Source organism: Dioscorea cayenensis, chromosome 18 (genome assembly GCF_009730915.1).
Source record: "Dioscorea cayenensis subsp. rotundata cultivar TDr96_F1 chromosome 18, TDr96_F1_v2_PseudoChromosome.rev07_lg8_w22 25.fasta, whole genome shotgun sequence".
NCBI lineage: Eukaryota > Viridiplantae > Streptophyta > Magnoliopsida > Dioscoreales > Dioscoreaceae > Dioscorea > Dioscorea cayenensis.
The window spans coordinates 13021035-13041844 of NC_052488.1; positions in this window are offsets into that span (position 1 = coordinate 13021035).

Consider the following 20810-nt stretch of genomic DNA (forward strand, 5'->3'; position numbering starts at 1 on the left):
AAGAAAATATACAATAGTTCAAGGAGTACAACCAAGACCAGAAGAAAATAACAAAAAACAAACCAGAATAACAGAATTAAAGCAAAACAGAAAACTAAAAGTGAAAACCAAAATCAGATACAATCTTCATAATCCATCTGGGCAAATCTCGGCTAGAGTGAAATAAGCAGAGAGGGTGATTATTGCTGCCGTGAGAAGCAAGGGCGAAGGCAGGGGCATTCCAGCTAAATGGTATAGAGATTAACGTTGGGCTGCCAGCAGTGATGAGGAGATGGGATATATCCGAGAGTTCCGAAGCAAGTCTCCAAGCAGCAGGGTTACGATCATTTGAAAGAAGATTGGAGAGATCATGGGAGCAATGCAAAATGCGCTGGATGTTGAAATGCCGATCAGAGGAGAGACGGATTGCAATATGAAAAGCTTTGATGCCAGCTTCAATGGAGGACTCAGCAGAGAAAGAACCACTGCCTGCATAGGATATAATGTAATTATTGTTTGAGATGAAAAAACCAAGCTTACCTGAGATAGGCATACCATTTTTAATCTTAGTGGGATTATTGTATATGAGAATAAGAGCCACAAAAGTTTGATTTCATTTCGTGGGCATATTGGCAAGATCAATTCTTAGGGAACCATAGCAGAAGGCATCCACTTTTTTAAATCAATGTATTTTTAAAATTTTTCCGAAGATGATACACTATTTAAATCAAATAAATTGGTCATACAAAATTGATTTCATCCCAAAATAAAAATGAGATAAATACATAAATAATATTAAAAGTATATAAAAAATTAAAATACTCAAAACTTTAAAATAAAATGCAAAGATTGCTTCACTTTAAAAAATATATATTTTAGGAAATAAACAAAAAAAAAAAGAACCATTAGGACAAACGAGTAAGTTTCTAACGTTTTAAAAACTTTTTGCCTAAACGAAACTTGGTTAAAATTCTCTAAAATTAAAAATAAAAAGAAAATTACATTAGTGTTTATCCATTTAAAAAAAATATTACATGTTTTGTACTTTGGACACATCATCCAACGTTTAAGCAGTCGTTAAGGTCATATTGTCAAAGACATGACAGCGCACGGCTGCTGCAATATTCCCCCATTTGTATAAATATTAAACAATTTTATTAATTCAAACTTGACACCAATATTTCAACAATATAAAATATACATCAATCCAAAATTTTTTATTTATATATAAAAACCTATCACATCTACAAAATTAACAATTAACTCAACTAATAGTTAAGTACTAAATTAACAAATAATAAAATTAAAAAAATAATTTAACACAAATTCACAATCTAATTCAATTATTAAATACAATAATTGTTCAAAAATAATCAAAATTTTTATAACAATTAATCATAATAAATATTTAACAGTTTTTCATAACGATTTTCATAACAAATAATCAAACAATATTTGACAAATAATCACACAAAAAACTTAAAGAAATTAAGTTAGATATAAAATAAATAAGATAAATCTTGATGAAAAATAAAACATAAACTCAGAAGAGATTGCACAAAGAGAAAACTCACTGATCAACGCAATGTACAATAATTTTTTCTAGAGATTTTGAGGAAACAATTATATTTTTGTAAGGTTTTATTTTTTATTTTTATTTATTACTACTATTTTTTTACATTAATATCCTAAAAATAGATAATTATATAATGATAAGTTCAATAAAAACATATTTAAATATAAAACTTAAAAGCAAAAATATTTGAAGATCCATGATTGGCTAACCATATTAGTTGTTATTATCACTCATCGATTTTATTGTTTTCATTTAATTTATCTTAAATACTATAGGTAGAATTTTAAAATAAATAAATAAAAAAAAATATCACTTTTCATATATATATATATATATATATATATTTGCTTTCATGGCAATGGGGTGCTAAATTAAAAGCAAAAATATTTGAAGATCCATGATTGGCTAACCATATTAGCTGTTATTATCACTCATCGATTTTATTATTTTCATTTAATTTATCTTAAGTAGTATAGGTAGAATTTTAAAATAAATAAATAAAAAATATCACTTTTCATATATAAATTATAATTACAGAAATGCCCTATAAGTCCCTCCATATTTTGTAGAATCCTTAACCATCCCTTGAAATTTGCTTATTCCTCATAGGTCCCTCCTTTTCAAATTAAATCCCTTCAAATCTTGATGGCTCTAACGGTGTTTAATGGGCTGTTAACTGGGTATGGAAATGTCATGTTTATCCCTTGTGCAAGTTCCAAAATCTGAAGGAGAGAAAATGACAAAAATGCCCTCAAGGGGCGTTGGAAACCGTCCAACGGTTGAGAACTGGCAACCCGTAACCGACTAGGCGACTCTTTATGTTATTCTTATACGCGTGGTTGCAGTGGAAACCTTTCTTGTTCTTGTTCTTGTTCTTCTTCTTGCGCCTAGAACTCAGTTCTCCTTGTTCGTTCGTTGATGAGCTTGTTCTTCTCTTCGCACTCATGGTTTCCCAAAAAATCGTGAGCCTTCCTGGAAACAAAAACACAAGCGAAAAGGTAAGGAGAAGTCGACCGACTTTCGTGTTCTTTTTGTGTTTATTTTTGTGGATTTCATTTGTAGAATCTGACATTCGACGGTGTGGGTTTCATGCTTTCGTGTGTATTATTTTGGGTTTTTGGATTTTTTTTTTTGTGTAATATAAGTTGTGTCATGTGTAACATATCCTTCTTTTGTGTAAAATGTGATCATTTTGTGTAATTTCAATTGAATGCATAAATGACTACCACTCTGGTCAATGCTAGGTCTTATTAGGCCCCTATCGTTGAGATGATAGAGGGATTGAAGAAAGTGATGAACAAAACACATTGACAGATCCTCCGCCAGACCCCTTTGGGGCACATGATAGACTTGACAGCCGTGGTCCAAGAAAGGGGGGTGGTGGACACGCTGCTCTGTATTTATGATGGCCGATCCGAATGGTTCAAGATTGGTGATAGCATGTTGCCGTTGAAGCTCGAGGACGTCGTCATCATTAGGGGCGTCCCATGTGTAGGAGAGATTGTCTTCTTCAGACACGAAAGGGAAAGGGTCTCATCTAAATTTGAGGTTACCTACCTGAACAAAATGCATAATCGGCATCGCGATGCCATCAAGGATAACTTGTTTAGAATTTCTTGTGGGAAGTCCAGAATGGAGGATACTTTCTTGAAGCTCCTTATAGTGTTCTTCATGAGCACCATCTTCTTCCCAACACCTCCCTAAATGCGCCTACCTTCGTGGCTAGGTATACCGACAACTTGGAGACTATCGGCAACTATGCCTGGGTGCATGCCATCCACAAGCGAGTTTTTCTTCTGATCTTGTGTAATGTTCAAGCTGTCTGTCTAATTTGTTGTTATTTCTTTGTAATATTATTGTTTTCTGAGTAATATACTAACTTCCTATGTAAGATATTTTCTGTTCTGTGTAATATACTCTAGTTCTGTGTAATATATTAGCTTCATGTGTAATATCTTGTCGTTCTGTGTAATATCAATGTTTAATGTATTATATTATTAGGCTGACATCTTATTTCTTGCATCCTTTGCAGTTCTCTAGCCTTGTTCCAGGCAATGATGAAGAAAAATTGCACTTGTTGGTCATTGAACAGGAAAGGGGTCTCAATCTGGCGATTAAAAAAAGAGGGATAGATGGCCTTTCCCGCCAAGGAGAGCAATAAAGAAAAAATAAGCCTAACAACTAAAGAAGAAGAAGAAGAAGAAGAAGAAGAAGAAGAAGAAGAAGAAGAAGAAGAAGAAGATCAAAAGAAGAGAAGCTGTCGATCTGTAGGAAAACGGGGTGGGGACCATTCCCCCAAAGCCAATGTCCCAAAAAGGTCTCGCCAGCAGTCGGCGGCTGACAGGACTGATAGATTTGATGACGATGAAGATGAAGATGATGCTTACCTGAATGAATGAAGACAATGCTTACTTGAACGACAGAAAGAAGGAGAGCAACGATAAGGACAAAAAGATCAACGAGAAAATGGAGAAGAACAAGAGAAAAAGAGAATGAAGGTGAAGATGAAGTACACTAAAGAGGATGAAGATAAAGTCTTCTGCCAATGAAAGAGAAAAATATTGATGTGATTGGGCGGGAGTCAAAAGTGAGATCATTTCTGCCATTTTAGAAAAAGGGCATTAACGGGTATCACAGCAGGTATTAAAAGGGAATATATGCAAAAGGAGGGACCATATGGGAAGTGCAAATGTCAGAGGGATTGCAGAGGGAAAATGAAACTTTGCAGGGATTTTTAAATAATTTTCCATCTTAATTAATATTTTAATAATATTACATATAAATATTTAAATTCCTACAATACTCAGTGCTATAGTAATGAGTTATATGAGCCTTTACAAGCTAAGTATAATTTGAGACTCGAGCTCGCCTTGAGTGCGTCTTGTTTACTAATGAACGAATTTTTTTGCAAAGAGAGCTTCGAGTAATTCATGAATAGCCTGGTTTATTTGCAACCCTTCTCTTTACCTTTCACTCTCTTTTTTCGGTACCCAAAGACCATATATATATGCTCTTCATCTAAGGATAGACCATGAAGTTGTTCACTAAATTTTTTCTTGTAAGTTTTGAAGTTTGAAATTAATTGAGAGGGGAAAAAAATATATAGAATGAATTAAATTTTTTTACTTCATTAATATTTATTAAAATCAATACTCTTTTATCTTCATATATTAATTTATTTAATGACATGACATGTGTAAAACTTATTGGTTTATATATATATATATATATATTTAGAATGCCTTAAAGCAAAAAGATATCTTAGAGGAAGCCACATCATAGTGTATGATATTAAACAATTTCAACCCTCATAAATCATAATTATTCTCTAGCAAGATAATATGATTACTCAATATTAAATGAAGGTCAATTTTGAGAATTAACGGAACCTATCGTAACCTCATACAATCCTTTGCCACTGAATATCTTAATTAGCATAAGGCATGGAGCGAGTCACCCTTATTTTAATGCTAATTAATTTCTTGATCTCTTGGTGAACTGACAAGGTTAATTAAATGATAACTCTTATCATTTCACTTGGCCGTGACCACGCACTACTCAGTCTGATTTATCAAGTGACCAGTGATATTCACTCTTTCTACAGAGAGCGACAATCCCTTCACTTCACTCATGTCTCTCAGCATGAACTGCGGCATGCCCAAACATACCCGTACTTGCCACTCAGTTAGGAATGATGTTAGGCGTAAGTTAAAGCATGTGAGAATTCATCTGAGATCCATAATGATTTCTGGTTGAAGGATTCAATTACAAGAATTGCTTGAGAAAAACACTTAGGACTTTACAACCATGTAGTGTTCTCAAGAGATGATCGATCCAGGTACACTGTTCTCTAACATGTATCTATGTCCTTTGATTGATATCCCATATCCTATGACCCGTAAAACAAGGCCATCTCACAAAAGACATACTAGTCTTAATTTATTTTCATTCACATGAAAATAATGGATCAGGGACATTTAGAATATTGTTCTAGTTTATGCTTCAAGGTTTTGCTATCCAAATCACTCATTTGATAACTTAAGCAGAACAAATATTCAAGGATATTTTATCTTATTAACTATACACAGAAATAATAATAGATAAAACGATGCCTCATAATAATTATCCAAATAATAAAAGTTCATACGATGTATTGGGGCTACGGCTTACACTAACAATCTCCCACTAGCACTAGTCCCAATCAGGTATAACTCTAAGAACAAAAAAAACCTAACATGACGATCATGTCTTGGCCTAGCCAATTGCTTGGTCAAAAGATCAGCTACATTGTCTTCTCTAGCAATCTTGCAAACTTTCACATCTTCTTTATTGACGGTCTCTCGAATAAGAGGGAATCTCCTGAGTATGTGTTTGGACTTTTGGTGTGATCGGGGCTCCTTGGCCTGTGCTATGGCCCCGTTGTTGTCATAAAAGAAGATTATTAGATCTAGGATGCTTGGGACAATGCCTAATAAAGTAAGGAACCTCTTAAGCCAAACTGCCTCCTTAGCAGCATCCGATGCAGCTATATACTTAGACTCTGTGGTGGAATCAGTAACGGTGTCCTATTTTGAGCTCTTCCAACTTACATCATCTCCATTTAAGCAAAACACATAACCAGATTGTGATTTACTATCGTTGACATTGGTTTGAAATCCAACATCAGTGTAACCCATTATAATGAGCTCATTCTCACCACCATACACTAAGAAGTAATCTTTAGTCCTTCGCAAGTACTTAAGAATACTCTTGACACCAGACCAATGGTGTTCCCCTAGATCCTGTTGGAATCTGCTAGTTATGCTTAGTGCATGTGTGACATCCAACCTAGTACATAGCATGGCATACATGATAGATCCTATAGCAGATGCGTAAGGGATCTTACTCATGTGTTCCCTTTGTTCTTCAGTCTGAGGAAAATCCCTTTTACTTAGAACAACTCCCTGAGATATGGGGAAAAAATCCTTTCTTGGATTTAGACATACTGAACTGATTCAATATCGTATCTATGTTTTTTTCTTTACTTAGTCCCAAAAGCCGTTGTGATCTATCCATATAGATCTTTATACCAAGTTTAATCTCTTCCTCACCTAAGTCCTTCATTGAGAAACAATTCCCTAACCATTGCTTAACATTTAATAATGTCAGGATGTTGTTTCCAATAAGCAAGATGTCATCGACATATAATACAAGGAAAATGACTACGCTCCCTTTAACCTTCTTGTACACACAAGGCTCATCCTCATTTTAGAGAAAGCCAAACCCTCTGACTGCCTCATTGAAATGGAGGTTCCAACTTTGGGATGCTTGCTTGAGTCCATAACTGGACCTCAATAGCTTGCACACCTTGTTAGGGTTCTTTTGATTGACATAACCTGCAGGCTGTGTCATGTACACATCCTTAAGGAGGTTTCCATTAAGGAAAGCTGTTTTGACATCCATTTTCCATATCTCATAGTCATAATGTGCTGCTATGGCAAGAAGAATTCTAATGGATTTGAGCATGACTACTGGTGAAATGGTTTCATCATAGTCAATACCATGAGTCTGTCTGAAACTTTTCGCCACTAGTCTACCTTTGAAGATATTATCAGTCTTACATTTGAAAATCCATTTGCACTTAATGATCTTAGAAACTTCTGGTGGATCAACCAAAGTCTATACTTGGTTATCATACATCGATTGCATTTCAGATTTCATAGCTGCAAGCCATTTATCTGAATTAGAACTCTCAATTGCGTCTCGGTAGGTGATGGGATCATCCTAATCTAATAGCTCTAAGCTTTGATTATCAGTAATGAGAAAACCATATTTCTCAGGCTCATGACGAATCCTACAAGACCTTCTTGATTCTTGTGTAATGGGTTTGGGTTCCACAAATCTTTGTGAATCCGTTTCCATTTCCAAACTATCCTCTACAGGAATTTGTGGTACTTGAACCTCCTTAAGTTGTAATCCACTCCCACTGTTCTTCTTGAGAAGAAACTCCTTCTCCAAGAAAACAGAATTCCGAGCAACAAACACTTTGTTCTCATTAAAGTTGTAGAAATAGTATCCCTTAGTTTCCTTGGGATATCCCACAAATAGGCATTTGTCAGTCTTGGATGCAGGCTTACCCGATGTTAACCTTTTAACATGTGACTCACAACCCCAAATTTGTAGAAAAGTCATATTAGGCTTTCACTCAATCCATATCTTATATGGTGTCTTTTCAACTACCTTAGTTGGAGTTCTATTTAGCATGAATGCAGCAGTCTCAAGGGCATATCCCCAAAAAAATATTGGAAGACCAGCTTAAATCATCATTGATCGAGCCATATCCAATAAAGTCTGATTCCTCCTTTCCAATACACCATTCCACTGAGGTGTTCTAGGATGAGTGAGTTATGAAACTATTCCACACTCTCTCAAATAATAATAAACCTCTTAGCTTAAGTATTCACCACCTCGATCTGATCGAATGGCTTTAATACTTTTGCCAAGTTGGTTTTTTACTTCATTCTTAAACTCCTTGAATTTCGCAAAAGTCTCGGACTTGTGCTTCATAAGATAGACGTAGCCATATCTACTGAAGTCATCTGTGAAAGTAACGAAGTACTCAAAACTAGCTCTAGCATGTGTGCTTACTGGTCCACATATATCAGAATGTATTAGTCCTGATAAATCACCTGCCTTTTCACCATGTTTGTTAAAGGGTCTTTTAGTTATTTTGCCATGGAGACAAGATTTGCATATCTCAAATGATTCAAAATCAAATGAGCCAAAAACTCCATCCTTATGAAGTCTTGAGATGCGTTTCTCGTTTACATGACCCAAATGACAATGCCAGAAGTATGAAGGGTTTGACTCATTTTACTTAACCCTTTTAGTATCTATGTTATAGATGGACTTGTGGTTTTTAAAGTCTTGAACGTAAAGCCCATTACTAAGCATAGCATTGTTATTCAGAATGTCCTCACGAAAAATGGAAATAACATTATTTTTAATAATGAAGTTATATCCATCATTATTCAGACAAGAAACTGAAATAATGTTTCTGCTCATAGTAGGCACATAAAAACAATTTATTAAATTCAAAACAAGTCCAAAAGGTAAAGTTAATGGATAGTCTCCTATCTCTATTGCAGCAACATTTGCTCCGTTCCCTACTCTTAGGTCAACTTCGCCTTTAGTCAAACGTCTCCTGTTTATGAGTCCTTGTACATTTGAACAAATGTGAGAACCACATCCGGTATCCAATACCCATGATATAGAAATACAGAGATTGACTTCTATCATATAGATACCTGAAGTAGAGGGCTTGCCTTCCTTCTTTAACGTTTCCAAGTAGAGTGGACAGTTTCTCTTCCAATGACCAGCTTCATTACAGTGAAAATACATACCCTCCTTCTGATGTTTGGGCTTGGGTTTCTTAGCCTCCTTGCCTTTGGAATAAGGTCCAACCTTTTCCTTTGACTCCGACTTGGCTTATCCTTCAACTTTTCTTCCTTTTCATTGTCCTTTCTTAGCATAAGCACCAGGATGGATTTCCTCATACTTTACTTAGTGTTTTTAAGCATCCCATGCAGCTCAGTAAGTGTCATATCCATACTATGCATGTTATAGTTCATGACAAACAGATCATAACTATTTGGTAAGGACCCTAAGATAAGGTCCACCGCAAGTTCCTTTAGGATCAGTGTATCAAGTTTCTCGAGCGTATTAATATACCCCTTCATTTTAAGTACATGGGTACTTACCGAAGAACCCTGAGCCATCTTACAGGAGTTCAACGCTTTTGTGGTCATGAACCTTTCATGCATGGCTTGTTCTTGGAAAATTTCCTTAAGATGCACCATAATATCATAAGCCTCCATACCCATGATCTGCTTTTGCAATTCTGGACCCATGGTGGGCAGCATGAGGCAGGTAACATGATTAGAGTCATTCTTTGACTTGTTGAATGCCTCTTTAACAGTAGCCTTAGCATTCCTTGTCGGTGCTTCAGGCAATGGTTTCTCAATGGATTCCAATTTCCGTTCTTGCCTAAGAACAATTCTCAGGTTTTGAGACCAATCAAGAAAATTAGTTCCATTGAACTTGTCCTTCTCAAGGACAGATCTCAATGAAAAATTTTGTGGATTTGCATTATTGGTTGTCATTATGATCTACACAAAATTAAAAGAAAGATCGGTTATGAGGTCTTTAAAAATTTTCCCACAATTACGAATTAATATCCCAATGTAAATAATTTGTTTTAGTGATTTATTAAGGGCCAAGATCCATATTTCACTTCAACTTGGTCAAGCTGAGCTTGTACACCCAAGACTAGGTTATTTAGGTAGGAACTCTTTCCAATCACATCACATGTGATTCTTGGATATAATGGGGTTAACATTTAGTGTTAAAGAACACACCCAATCTTTTCAATGCCTAGGGCTAGACCGTCCCACTACTGATGTTAAGTCAAACATTTTACTCGAGCGTTGGTCATAACCATTATCCCAACACTTGCCTCACAAAGATAATCTAACGCTCTCATCTTTGGCATGACCCGCGTTTCGATGATCAATGCCTTAACAAGTTTCGAGTAAGGGAAGGCATTTTCATGACTTACTATTGTTCAAATTAATTACAACTTACATGGCAATAGTGGAATTCCATTCATCCAAAAAATATGTAAGGAATAAATAAAAAACAGAAATAAATGTGACATTCATGAACCAAAAAATCCTAAGCCTAGAGACTATCTCTGACAGGATCCTCTTCTAGTTGTGCCATGATGAGCTCTCCCACCAACCTTTGGTGTTCCGTCTTCATCAAGTCGTCTTGTCTTTAATTTTTATACAATATAAAAAAAAAAAAAAAAAAAAAAACTAACGATAATACATAGGCTGTACACAAAAATATAATAACTCGCATGCCGTATAAAAATAAAACGACAAGTAGGCCGTTTAAATAGCTAAGGCCCATGAACGCACCAACCAACATTCATCACATGCATATTAAATAAACCAAGCAAGAAAGACATGGAATCCAAATTTTAATTAACTTTTAATTTAAGCCATACAGAAATTTTGTATTTTGGTTTTAAGAACTAACCCAGTGATGGGCTTGGGTGTTAATCCAAACGATCAAACCCTTTGATCTATTTCATTAAATGAAATGTTCTTAAGAAACCCTAAAACTCACTATTAGTTGATTTGTGCTATCAATCAAACTAATCAATTCCTTACATAGAATTTTAATGTTTAAGACATAATAATTATACCAAAAACAATAAAACAATCATATCAAAAGAGAACACACACACACACACACACACACACACACACACACACACACACACATATGGCACATACCAAAATAAGCCTAACAAAGCAATTTAAAAACTTATAAATAGACGTATGGCCTAAAAGAAATATATATATAACAGATTTTAAAATCCTAATCAAATCAAGATTTGCAAATAGGAAATAAAATCTTTCTAAAAATAAGCATGATCAATTATTTCCTAATCATATAAGGAAATATAAACTAGTTAATCGGATTAACAAAATTAATAGAATACGGATCTATCATCCTATTCTATTAGCATGCAATGCCAATCAAAATAACATTATGAATAGATTTAACATCTAATCCTATAGGCATGCAAAACATGTCTCTGGTACCACTGTAGGGATCTTATCACTCTAATAAGGGAATTACCATGCAAAAAATACATTCCAGAACTAGGATTAAATTCTATAAAAATAGATAATTAAAAGTTATTCCTTTCTTTTGATGACGATTATGATCACACCCTTGTTTCTCCGAAATTGAAAGGGACTGTGAATCATGACTCCCCTCTACTATCATGTACACACGAAAAGCCTCTGGGAATCAAGCAAGTATGTTAGTACCTCAAGAAACAACACTTGTTTCTTGGTTTGAATAGCAAGCACCTGAGATTCAAGAGAAAATGAGTTGTAGGCGTGGCAGCGGCGGGGGGATCTGATGGCGGCGGCCAACGGAGAAGAGTGGGTGGTGGCTAGGGTTTCTTAAGAGACAATCTCTCAATCACTCTATCTTTTTTTTCTCTCTCACATCATCACATTAGAGTTAGACCATCTATTTATATTGGAAACCTAAAACCTTAATTTACAAAAAAAAAATCCCCTTCACTCCTCATCAAATTAGGAATCTCTTCTTGACTTGATTAATTAAACCATTTTAGTTAACCAAATCGATTAGATTAGATCAACACTTAATAAGACCCAACCCGAATAAGCTATTCGCTCCACCTAATTTAGGTTTTTCACCAAAACCCTAAATAGGTGGTCCAATAAGTAACAAATAATGAACCTTGATCCCGTCATTCTTAGTGTATGATCTTGTAGGTCCATTTAACATTGGCAATGAGCTTAAACAATTTTAATGCTCATAAATCATAATTAATCTCAAGCAAGATAATACGATTACCCAATATTAAATGAAGGTGAGAATTAACACAACCTATCGCAATCTCATACAATCCTTTGCCACTGTATATCTTAATTAACATAAGACATGGAGAGAGTCACCCTTATTTTAATGCTAATTAATTTCTTGATCTCTTAGTGATTTGACTAGGTCAAGTAAATGATAACTATTATCATTTTCCTTGGGCGTGACCACGCACTACTCTGTCTCACTAATCAAGTGGCCGGTGATAATCATTCTCTCTATAGAGAGAGATAATCCCTTCACTTCACTCGTGTTTCTCAGCATGAATTGTGACATGCCCAAACATACTCTTACTTGCCACTCAGTTATGAATGACGTTAGTCGCATGTTAAAGCATGTAAGGATTTATCTGATATCTATAGTGATTTCAAGTTGTAGGATTCGAGTACAAGAATTGCTTAAGAAAAACACTTATGACTTTACAACTATATAGTGTTCTCAAGAGCGGATCGATCTAGGTACACTGTTCCCTAACATGTATCTATGTCCTTTGATTGATATCCCATATCCTATAACCCGTAAAACAAGGCCTTCTCAAGAAAGACATATTAGTCTTAATTTATTTTCATTCCAATGAAAATAATTGACCAGGGACATTTAGAATATTGTTCTAGTTTATGTTTCAAGGTTTTACTATCCAAATCACGCATTTGATAAATTGAGCAGAACCAATATTCAAAGATATTTTATCTTATTAACTATGCACATAAATAATAATATATAAAATGATGCCTTATAATAATTATCTAAATAATAAGAGTTCATACAATGTATTTGGGCTAGGGTTTACTCTAACACACCGTGGTCCAAGAAAGGGTTTGCTAGACGCGCTACTCTGTGTATACGATAACCAAACCGAACGGTTCAAGATTGGAGACAACATGCTAGAGTTCAAGCCCGATGATGTCGAGGTCGTTATGGGTATCCCCTCCTTGGGAGAGATTGTCTCTTTCAGGCACGAGGGAGACTCATCTGACTTTGAGCTTGCCTACATGAACAAAATGCACAAATGGTATCGTGATGCCATCAAGGATAACTTGTTCAGACTTGTTCGAGGGAAGTCTAGAATGGAGGAGACTTTCGTGAAGCTCCTTGTCATGTTCTTTATGACCACCATCTTCTTCCCAAGCACCTCCCTGAATGCGTCCACTTTCATGGCTAGGTATACCGACAATGTGTTGGTTGGACACCCAGTATACTGTGAAGAAGCAATACATTGGTCGAACACCCAGTAGACTGTGTTTAGGGGAGAGTACATTCATCAAGGCGTAATCAATCGATACGCTTTTAAAATCTCTGGAAGGGAAAGAGGTGAGTTTCTTTTAATCTTATGTAATGTTTAAGCTGTCTATCTAATTTGTTGTTATTACTGTGTAATATTCTTGTTTACTATATAATATACTAATGTCCAGTGTAAGATATTTCATGTTCTGTGTAATATACTCTAGTCCTTTGTAATATACTAACTTTATGTATAATATCATGTCGTTCTGTTCTATGTAATATCAATGTTTAATGTACTATATTGTTAGGCTGACATCTTATTTCCTACATCCTTTGTAGTTCTCTGGTCTTGTTGCAACCAATGATGAAGAAATTGCAATTGTTGGTCGTGGAACAGAAAAGACCAAGGAAACCTATGTGAGGTCATCCCAATTGGGCGACTCAAAAAAGAGGGCCTAACGGTCTTCCCAGACAAGGAAAGCAACAAAGAGAAAAGCAGAAATAATAGTGGAAGAAGAAGAAAAGGACCTAAAGAAGAGAAGCCGATGAACTGTCAGAAAACGGGGTGGGGACCATTCCCCCAAACGCAATTTCCCAAAAAGGTCTCGTCAGCAGTCAACGGCCGACAGGCCTGATGCTGATGATGTGTATAGTTTACTTCACCGTATACTTAGCGAATTCGATGTGTTGTGCGCCCGTATGAACGGGCGTGACACTAGAGATGCTCGGTGGGACAGGCCCGATGAGCGGACGGCGCCGATGGAAGATGTAGACATCATCCGGCATGAAGACGTCCTCCTTCTGCCTCATATACTAGTCCTGTATGACTGTGTTACATGATCGACTATTATGGCCAGGTTCATGGCACCGACTACAATGTAACTCATGGACTTTGAATCCTTGTAACTCAATTCTCTTCCTTCGTGGACGGTCGAGTCATTTTTTGGCGATCAGGGACAGGATTCGCTATTCTCAATGGTCATCACATGGTTTGTTGGTGTCAAGGTATAGGTTCAATATATGTATGACGGTACCATTCCACTGTGAAGTAACCGGCTACATATCTATACACGTTTATGTCTGTTTGCATGATCACCGCAAATGCATGCTTGCACGGGAGGCCACAAACTTCCCATTTTTTGCAAGAACACTTCTTGTTTCGTAGACTGATAGTATTATTATCATTATCAACTATTTCATAAGTGTTAGACGTTGAACGACCCACCCTCAAGAACCTGCTATCTTCAATAATCAGTTCAACCTTTTTGTGTATCTCCGAATAAAGATGCGTATCCCTCCTATTTGATTGTGTGCATCAATCAGCTATCATATTTATAAGTTTGAACTTGTGAACATACACTTTCATTGAGTACAATCCATGTGTGTAGAAAAGATTACACATAAAATGGCCCGATATCACACAGAAACTAAGTATAATACACAGCAATTGCATGATATTACATAGTAAAAGAAAATACTACACCGGAAATAAAAATAATCCACATAAATGGCATGATTTTACACAGAAATGTAGAGTAATACACGGGAAGTAGGGAGTATTACACACGGAAGCTCACCTTATTGAGTTAACTAGGCTTATTACCAGTAAATGGCACCCCTCTTTGATCCAGGTGTTGAATGACTCCGCCACGTTGGAGTACATCTCATACCAGTGCATACCATTAAATAAATATTTAGCCTAGTGATCAAAGTTCGAGTTGTGCAGTAACCAATCGTGTGCCTTCGACAATATCATTGCAAGTTTAGTAATGACATCATCAAACTCTTTGGATGTGTAAGCGTATGCAGTTTTGACAACTATAGCCCAACATTGCTCATGCAATGTTTTGCTAAGTTTAGCATTCACTTCTATAAAGTTCACTTCCAAATCTCGTAGGCCATAACCATGTAGTGATGAGGGGAACACTCTTACGATCGCGTTTATAAGGTCCTTTGACTGATCCGATACGAAAGTAATAATTTTGCGGTAGTTGTCTTCACCGTATATCACCTCATTAAGTGTAGCAAGAAACCAATTATTGTCAATTTTGTTGTCGATAATAGCAAATGCCACATGGAAGATACTCTCGTTCCTATCTTTTCCTGTTGCCCCAATAGAATCCCGCTGTACTTGCCGAGCAAATGAGTTTCGTCAACAAATAGCGATGGTCTGCAAGCCTTTTTGAAACCAACCAAATAAGTAGGATAAGAGAAGAAAGTATGTTTGAATCGCTCCCCATCCTTCTCAACGCAAATGAGTTCCGTCAACAAATAGCAATGGTCTACACGCCTTTTTGAAACCAACTAAAAAAATACGAAAAAAGAAGAAAGCACATTTGAATCACTCCCTGTCCTTTTCAACTGTGACAATGCTTACGGGATTTGTCTTTGCCACCTTATTGGTATACCATAATAACAAATCATAGCTGCTCACCTCACTACCGTGAATGGTGGACCGAAAGACCTCCTTACCCATCCATGCACCCTTGTATGGTAATCGCACACCGTGTTCCCGCAAGATATCTTTCTATATGTCAATGGCTCGATACAATGGTCATTCCTTTAGTCTCTGCATAATACGGTCGCTGACCCACTTCTTACTGGCTTTCAGGTGGACGGTCGTCCGATGCCCCCACCACAATTGTGCGTCGCTTGTATTGTCTTTACTCGAAATGTCTCATCGTTCTTCTCTTTAGATGCGTGGACATGCCACTGGAAATCCGAAGAAGCACACCTCATAGTTGAGTGAAGTCTATTGTTTTTTGTGAATATGAATTCGAAATTGTGCCATATGGCCTGGCTTCGCAAGGCATCTTTGAACTTATCCACACTCTAGAACCATTGTCCTACTCACAATGTTGATCCATCAGATGTTTGTGAACATGAAGCAATACTGACCGCACCTGTAGGAGGATGTTGGGACAAAAACGTCTCCATGTCCTCATTCATGCTTTCTGAGATTGACTCCCTACAAATGGCAACGCATAAGGTAGGGAACAAGTCACGAACAATACATAGAAAAAGCAAAGTAATACACAAGAAAGCAATATAATACACAGAATATGCGTATACTACACATGAAATGCATATAATACACATGAAAGATATTATAATACACACAGACATATACAACTACACAGAAAAGTAGTGATAATACATAGGACTACACATGACATAATAAGAGCTATCTTTGTTGCTGAATTACGATGGTGGTCAGGAGCTATTAATGGTTGCTTCTGCTGCCCCACTGACTTCTTCAACGATGATGTCTCCATGATGACTAACACCTGCGTAAACATTGGAGAAACCCATAAGTTAAAAAAATATAGAAAAAGGAAGTGACCGAAATTGAACTACACCCCTAACAAAACTAAATGATAGGAATGGAGATGTTGCTTACTTGATCGGCAGAAAGAAGGAGGTAAAGAAGAAGAACAATAACAAGGAGAACAAGAACAAGAGACAGAGAATGAAGATGAAGATGAAGATGAAGTCTTCTACCATTACCCACCAAAAGTTTGATGTGATTGGGCTGGAGGCAAAAAGAAGGGCTTATTTGCATTTGAGAGAAAAGCCATTAATGGGTGTCATGGTAGGGATTAAAAAAGAAGATGTGTAAAAAAGAGGGACTATATGGGAAGTGCAAAAGTCAGAGGGGTTGCAGAAGAAAAATGAACTTCATAAGGATTTTTAAATAATTTTCCCTTATATATTTTTTTTTATTTTTTATTTTTAAAATTTAAAAGCCAGTACTTGGTTTTAGAGGGGTCATTATTTGTTTTAATTGCCAAATAAAAATATATTAATTTTGATCCTAAATCAAACAAATTTGTTTATTTTGGTTCCTTAAGTAGACATGTACATCACATAAGCACACATGACATAAGCAGACATGACACTAGCTGCAACAATTATTTGGAGTTCACGTGAAATATAGAAATCATTAATGTTTTTTGTTTTTTTATATGTTATTTTCTTTTATTAAAATGAATTTAATTTTTGTTATTTTTTAATTGAACCATATAGAAATGATTTAGTGTAACCACAAATTAAGAAAATATCAATATCATTCTTTAGTTCGTACTTTATTCAAATCAATCTCTCCAAACTATATTAGCGATTATATCAAACCAATTTTACTTGGGTTATCTAAGGTTATATCAAAATGTAATTCAAAAATCTATTATTTTGGAAAGTCTAACAAAAATTTGGGTATATATTAATATGAAATATTCAAAATACATATATTTGACATATCTGATATACACCATGTTAGAGGAATAGTATATACATAAACTATACTTTGTATCTTACTATTTATACATACTAACTACTTTTGTATTTATACACATTGTATCTATTTATTGGCCTCTTGCCTTAATGAAAGCATGTCTATTCTTATCAACATCTAACATGGTATCAGAGATGTTATTTGAGTAATTTTTTTCCCGCCGGGTCAGAGTCCGCTTCGCCGGACTTTTGAGAGACTGATTTGTTCTCATCATTCCTGGGTTTATTCTCCTCGGCCAGATATCTTTTGAGTTTGGCTCCGCCAACGTTGTTCGGCCGGCGATCCTCATTTCCTCGTTGATCATCCACCACTACCGTCGTTGACGCCTTGTGAGCCATTGTCCTGGTTCCGACCACCGCCGCCAAGTTCTTCAGCTCCTTGCTTCCGGTCTTCGTGTACCTTCTCATCATCGTCATCATACAAGCTGCAGATGACCATCCTTACTCTTCCCATCTTCAGTTTCTCTTGTGCAGTCCGGCCATCCCTACTGTTCATCAAGGATCGTGGCTTCGGACATCAGAGATTCTTCATCGGCGAGGCTTCCATTGAGATCCACGTACAATCCGTTCTTCCTTTCCACTGGCCAGCATGATCGCAGCTTCCTTCATTTGGTCAACAAAAGCTTGATGGCATTCATTTTTTGCATGTGATGATAGTGGATGTTCCTATTCACTAGATGGTGACATTCCACTAATTGGGCCGACCAAACAAGATGGGAGACAAGCTTGCATGTGATGTTACTTTTTGCATGTGATGTTATCTCATTCATTATTTCACTAATAGTTGTTTATTAAAAAAAGCAAAAACGCCCACATGGCTTCTACTACTCAGAATTTTCTTAGTCATGTAGATGTCAAATTAAATGGCTCCAATTACAAAGAATGGTACACTACTCTACGTATCATTCTACTTGGATACGAGTTATTTGGACATGTGGATGATACCTCTCCCCCTCCTAAAGAGACTAACAGTACATTTGCTTCATGGGTTACTGCTGATCATCGCACCATGTCTATCATCTATCAGTCATGTGAGGTTTATATTCGCATGGAAATTGGGCATCTTCCGACTGCCCTAGCTATGTGGACCCATCTGCGTCATATGTTTGAGCAGTCCAGCCCTGCTCGCCAATATGCTATTTTACAGGATCTCACCTATGTTCAGTAACAGGAGCGCTCTGTACGAGAATATGTTACTGAATTACGATCATTGTGGAGACAACTTGACTCTTTAGAGCCTTCCACTTATTTGATGTGCAAGTGTTGTAAGGCTCACATTCAGTCTCGCCAGACACAGTGGACCTTTGAGTTTCTGATGCGTCTCTGTCCTGACTAAGAGGCTGTTCGTAGCCAATTACTTAATCGAGACCCAATTCCCTCCTTTTGATGATGTTGTGTGCAGTGTTATAGTTGAGGAGACTAGGCTACATGCACTCTCATCATCTCGTCCCGGCTCTACTGATACAGTCTTGGCTGCGACATCTTCGCACTCTTCTTGGACCTCTACTCCTAGTTCTCCGTTGTCCTCTCCTGGATCCTCTCCTTTTTGCCGTTACTACAAGCGACAAGGGCATATGAAGACTCAATGTCCAAAGCTTCAGCAACGGCAACAGCAACATCCACAGCATCATCCACCTCAACTGTGTTTTGGAGTTCCTTCTTCACCTCATGCTGCTACTATCGAGGCCTTGACTCCTGATTCTTCTGGGGATATTGCTTCTCAGGTTGCTAAGCTTACAGAGAAACTACATGCTATGTAGCGTGCCCTGTAATCCAATTCTTCCTCTGTTATGTCTGCTGTCTCTGGTATGTCTTCCTCCTCATGGATTTTTGACTCTGGTGCTACTCACCATATGACTGCGGATGCTACTACCTTAGTTCATCATTCTAGTACTCACTCATTTTCTAGTGTTCGTACTGCTGACGGAAGTCTTCTTCCTGTCACGCAGTCTGGTCATCTTCAGTCTTCTTCACTTACTATTCCCTCAGTTCACCATGTTCCTGGTTTAGCTTTAAATCTTATTTATGTCAATCAGCTTACAGATCATGGTTTGACTGTTACCTTCTCTTCTTCTGCCTATTCTGTGTAGGACCATCTCACAGGTCAGAGGATTGGGACCGGGCGTAGAGTTGGCGGGCTTTATCACCTTGAGTCTCTTCATCTACCTGCATCTACCTCTCCTTCTATATGTACTCCTGCTATTGTTTCTTCTGTTTGTTCATTAGATCGTTGGCATGCCCGATTAGGACATGTATCTAATGCTCGCCTGAAACTATTAACTAGTTTAGGGTGTCTTGGTTCTGTCTCTTCTGGCTCATTATCTTCTTGTATGGGTTGTAAGTTTGCTAAACATTCGGCTCTTCCTTTTCCATCTAGTGACTCCTTTTCCAACTCCACTTTTGATCTAGTACATTCTGATGTTTGGGGACCTGCTCCTTCCTCTTCTCTTGCTTGATTCTCTTATTACATAAGCTTCATTGATGACTTTTCTAGATATACCTGGCTCTACCTAATGCGATCTCATTCTGAAGTCTACACCATTTATTCTCAATTCACACAAATGGTCCATACTCAATTCGGTAAACGAATCAAGGTCCTTCGCACTGACGGAGCTCAAGAGTTTCTCTCTACATCTTTCCGTGCCTTACTTTCCTCTCATGGCACCCTTTCTCAGCAGTCCTGTGCTTACACACCTGCTCAGAATGGTGTTGCTGAGCGTAAGCATCGCCATATACTTGAGACTACTCGTGCCCTTCTTTTCGCCTCCTCTGTTCCTCAACAATTTTGGGCTGAAGCTATTCTTACATCCATCTATCTTATTAATAGAACACCTTCCTCCACTCTTTCTGGTATTACTCCTTATGAGCGGTTTTTCTCTTGTTCCCCATCTTATGGTCATCTTCGCACCTTTGGTTGCGTCATATTTTGGTGGATTTTGGTGTCTCTTTAACTACTCCCACTGCTATCTACTGTGACAACCCGAGTGCCATCAAAATTGCTGCTAATCCTGTATTTCATGAACGCACGAAACATCTTGAGGTTGCTCTACATTTTGTTTGTCATCATTATCTTGTTGGTACTATTCTTCTTCCGTATGTTGCCTCCGCCTATCAGCTTGCTGATCTTTTCACTAAGGCACATACTGTTTCTCGATTTCAGTTTCTGATTGACAAACTCTCAGTTTATGACCCACCGTGAGTTTGAGGGAGGGTGTTAGAGGACTAGTATATACATAAACTATACTTTGTATATTACTGTTTATACATACTAACT